Source organism: Hemibagrus wyckioides, linkage group LG10, assembly GCF_019097595.1.
Source record: "Hemibagrus wyckioides isolate EC202008001 linkage group LG10, SWU_Hwy_1.0, whole genome shotgun sequence".
NCBI lineage: Eukaryota > Metazoa > Chordata > Actinopteri > Siluriformes > Bagridae > Hemibagrus > Hemibagrus wyckioides.
Genome location: NC_080719.1, coordinates 8,902,501 through 8,907,500, shown reverse-complemented (window position 1 = coordinate 8,907,500; position 5,000 = coordinate 8,902,501). Strand labels below are relative to the sequence as shown.

Genomic DNA, 5,000 nt, shown 5'->3' with positions numbered 1-5,000 from the left:
TTTTGAGTTATTATAGTATTCTATGATTTGTTTTTAAGATTTAAAAACAAACAAAATCTATGATTTTGTTTTCTATGATTATTTGTCTTGCATAGAGCAAGGTGGGAATTTATCCAAAAAAAGCATTCTTTCTCTTGTGCAATTGTTGTCTGGTCTGGTCAGGGATTGCCTTGTCTGAGGAACTTGGTTCAAAGTACAGACTTTCAGGCAGGTTTGCATAGAGAGCCTCCTCTCACATGGAACAGAGGGTTAGTGATGTTTTAACGCTCCTGATAACAGTATTGTGAGAGTGTTTTCAGTAAATGTTCTAGTTTTATCATGGTTTTGTTTAATATTTGTCTCTAGCAATTCTCACTCCTGATTGGTCAGACGGTGTTGATTTAATTTTTACTATACCACAGTGTATGAGGTGGTTAGGAAGTGCGTGTAATTTTTTCTAGATAAGCAATGGTTGGAAAATAGTTGAGTTGATGATAAACATGCTGATATTGTGCTTGTTTCTAAGTAACTGCTCCAGGATGTAACAACACAGGATGTTAGTGGTTGTTCCACATTATATAAGGCTATTAATATACACATTTTTTTTTAATGTGACATTTAATAAAAACGAATAATTTTGATATGGTGTTTTTTTTTTTTTGTAAGGAGACATTTATCTATCATTTATTGGAAAATTTGTTTTTAGTCGGAGGGGAAATAAAGCGAGGGAAATGGTGAGGAAATGGTGAGCTATATATGGTGAGCTATAATGGTGAGCTTATCTGTCTCTTGGGCGTTCCACAAATAGATGAAATCTTACTCTAAACTGTTAAAATGTGACGTGTCATTCGTGAATAAATTTCACATTGTAATTGTTGGCAAATTGTTTTGGTATAAGTGGAATAACACTCTCCAGACCTGGCTGGCATTATTTTCATAAAACAGCCGAGTTTGTTGTGTGTTAAGCCTTACGTAACAGCAGCTCCGAGAGTAGTGTCAGCTTGCAAGACACTAAGAGGTTATATTAACGTTATATGTTTTTTCATTTGTGTCAGCTTGATCATTTATACGTCTTAAGTCGCAGCTTTATCTTGGTCTGGATTGTGGTGGATCCTGGTTAGGAATTACTCTCTGGATGAGACGCCAGTGCTTTAGAGTGCACCATGCACACAGGTTCACACACTTATTTACATCTGAAGGCATTTTAGTGTAGCCAATTCACGTCAACACAGGGAAAACTTGTGAAACTCCACCCAGACAGTAAATCTTGAACTAATCACAAATTGAGAGAGAAGGTGTTGTTTAACAAAGAGAGACACAATTGGTGCAGTGAAGCTTTCTTTATGGAGACATTTATTTAACATTCATGTCGGTAAGTTTTCTGCCTGTCTTCAGGACAGGAGTTTGTGCTTTATGGTTTATCAGTAACATGACAAGCTGTCTGGTTTTGTTTATTAACTTGAAGGAAAAAGGGAGGACGTTTGTTGAAGAAATGACTGCAGCTGCCGTAAAACAGGTGCTAGCAGGAAGTAAAATGAAATGCAGAAATGCATTTTGTCCATTATTTTAGTCATTTCCCATTCCTTTGTGTAGGCTCATTCCTGATGCACAACAGCTGTAAATCTGGAAGGTTCAGGGCCAACATGTACTTTTTTCAATAATGGTAGTGTTTACATTTGCGTCATTCTTCGAAGCAGCAAGAAGAATTCAGTTTGCTAATACTGACATGCTTTAGCTAGCACACAATGATCCTTCAGTTTTAAGCAGCATTTTTGTTGGTTTTTTGAATGATGATTGACAACTGTTGTTATTGCATGTACACGCAATATGTAAAGAAAATGCAGCAAAACAGCCTTCAGTTGTGTTACCTTATAGAACAAGTAGTCCATCAGTCATTATTTGTACTTTTTTACTCTATTCTGTAACCGATGATGTCTGTTGTAGCATAAATGTTTAATGCCCGGACAAGCCACTTTTCTCGCTTTTCTTTTTTTGTTTGATTGTCATTCTGACAAGGACCTCAGCTGATGTTTTGCTCTATGAAGCAAATAAAGGATTTGCATCCATATGGTTATATCAGCAGTTAAAATCTCTGTTGAGCAATTGAAACTCATCCTGCTCGTCCAGCTGGCTAGCATAGTCACTTGGCCACTTGGTCGCCAACAACCGGAGCAGGATGTTGGCTTCATGCGTCCCAGGTTTATCCCTGCATATTGCACCTTGCTGCCAATTCCCAGAGACAATTCTGTGGTGTCTGGCCCTGGTTTTTTGAAGCAGCACTGCCAATATGAATGCTTCTTTATTTAAGGATGCTGACGCTGACTTGTAACAGTTTGCTGATGTCGTATTTCAGGCTTTCTGTTGATGTCAAGGCTAGATCTTCAAATTAAAAAAAATAAAGTGAATAAATAAAGTGTTTATTAAAAAGTTCACTTCTTCAGGAAGTGAATGCTTCACTATGTTTGAGATCCTTTCTCACATTTCTGTATAGTTACCTGTCTACAAACTCACGTAGTTTCAAGTATGAAAGATACTGTCAGTAAAACCTAAAAAGAATTTTTAGTAAAAAATTGAGTAGTCATTTATTCATGTGAATTCATCAACAGATGATCACAAACTCGACCTTTAACATCTTTGTACTCTATAAATGTTGTCCTCTAGAGCCCTTTTCAGATGGGATTAGTTTTATTTGGAGAGTTGGGGTAATGTAATAATTACCAGAAACTCCCTGTGATCTTTAATCTTGTGTAAACTGGTCATGTCTGTTACCTCCTACAAAAATGACCTGTAAAAATGACCCCTTTTTCCCAAACTAAACTTAAATATAAATTTTCAGCTTTCCTCCATTTGTGACTCTTGTTTATTTGTTGTTGTGCCTTGTTATATTATCAAACACTGAGGTGCAAAGCCATGTGATGCACAGGGCTGCTGTGATGGACTCTCAACGTGTAGACAACAAAGACTAGACTGCCTCAGCAATTTCTACAGAAATTGCTTTTCCCTTTCAAATCGACAAATATCACCGATGTCTGCAGTGACAATTACTTTTACAGACATATGTCTTGAAAACAAATTCCATCTGAATAGGGCTTATGGCTGATTCAGCAACGATAATCAATTTCAATTACAAATAGACTTTTTGCTAAGGAATGAGTTTGAAATTCATGAAATGTATGGATTTAGATGCATCAATCGCTTTAACTCTTGTTATGCCAAAGAAATTATGAAATTTCTAACTCTTACATCAAAAAATATATTGTCCATTGAACTAAATATAATGCAAGGCTATCATGTGAACTGTATAGATTATTTTTCTCACCAAGCAGGAGCTTTTCAGGGCTTTTGTTTTTAATCCTTGTGCTGTTTTATCTGTTTTGCCTTCGGTCTTGTGTGAAACCTATTTCTGTGGCCAGTCGACTGCTTATCTAAACCTGAAACCTGTATGTTGCAAGGGAAATCAGTTGATCCGTTTTTTAGTTCTGTTTTTTTTTTTAAAACTAAACTAACTTACCAATGTTGGGTCTGTAGACAGTTTTGCACACAGTGCTGTGTTGCAATGTGTTGTAGCGTTTGTATTTATACTTGGTCGTTCTTTATAATTCATGTTTGTGTTACTATTGTGTTCTTAGAAGGGAGGGCTGACTTATTCAAATTATTCTGCTGCTTTTCTCATTTCAGTAAAATTCTGTGGTACAGCACGTGCTTTTGTTATCTCCGTCATGGTACATGTCGAGTGCACAATACTGGTAACAGTACCAGTGCTGGTCCCAAGCCCGGATTAAATGGGAGGGTTGCATCAGGAAGGCTATCCGGCGTAAAATCGAAGCATGCTGACTAAATGATCAGATGTGGCGACCCCAAACAGGGCGCAGTCGAAAGAACAACATTTAATTCATGAATATTCTTAAATATTCCCGACCAGTTTTTACACCGTGGCAGGTCCTGCTGAATTCAGTTCTGTAAAGCTGTGTCCTTGGTCTGGAGCAGTGTTTAGTCAGGTGGTCAAAGTAACATCCACATGAATGCCAGGACCCAAGGATTCTCATAAACGCACTGCCTCCAGCAGCTTGCCTTCTTATCATAATGCATCCTGGTGCAATATTCTCCCCAGGCAAGTGACGCACACGCACCTGGTAGTCCACATGGTGTAAAAGAAAACGTGATTCATCAGAACAGGCCAGCTTTTTCCATTGCTTTATGGTCAAATTCTGATTCCCATTCCCACTGTAGGTGCTATTTGAGGTTGACAGTGGTCAGCATGGGCACTCTGACTGGTCTGTGTTTGGATGCCTTTCTATCATAGCCAGCTTTAACTTTTCAGCAATTTGTTCTAGTATAGCTCTTCTGTGGGACCAGGCCTGACAAACTAGCTTTTGCTCACCATGTGCCTGTTGCTGGTTCACCGGTTGTTCTTCGTTCATTCACTTTTGTTAGGTACTAACCACTGCAAATTGGAACCTGTTGCATCGAGATGCTCTGACCCAGTTGTCTTCTCATGACAATTTAGTCCTTATCAAAGTCACTCAGATCCTGATGTTTGCAACACATCAACATCAAGAGCTGACAGTTCACTTGCTGCCTAATATAGCTCTGCTCTGACAGGTGCCATTTTAACAACATTATCAATGTTATTCATTTATAGCCTACTAGCTGTGGGTTTAATGTTATGGCTGATTGCACTGGACAGACACCAGGGCTGAAAGCAGAATAAGATTTAATTCAAAGTAAGAATTGCATTGTACTAGTACATATGACAATAAAACTCTTGAGTTTTAATCCAACTGATAATTTAAAAGGATTAAAAAAATAAAAAAAAATTAAATACTTTCCAAATATCAAAAAATGTATAAGGATAATCCCAAATGAATTCTAATGTGTATCTCTGGTACATGTTTCCCGTCCCTCATGCCTTGAAATTTAAAACCTGTGATTATAAGCTAAAGAGTTTACCACAGTGACGATGCAAACCCCAAAAATTCCACATGTACACAGTTAAGTAATGGAAATTTCTTTAAATTGAC

At 37.6% G+C, this 5,000-nt stretch overlaps 1 protein-coding gene across 2 annotated transcripts in view; it reads left to right on the top strand.

Annotated features, from left to right (window-relative positions):
• Positions 1–5,000, top strand: part of furina (furin (paired basic amino acid cleaving enzyme) a) — a 74,644-nt gene that overhangs the window by 2,123 nt on the left and 67,521 nt on the right. The gene's annotated exons all lie outside the window — the stretch shown is intronic.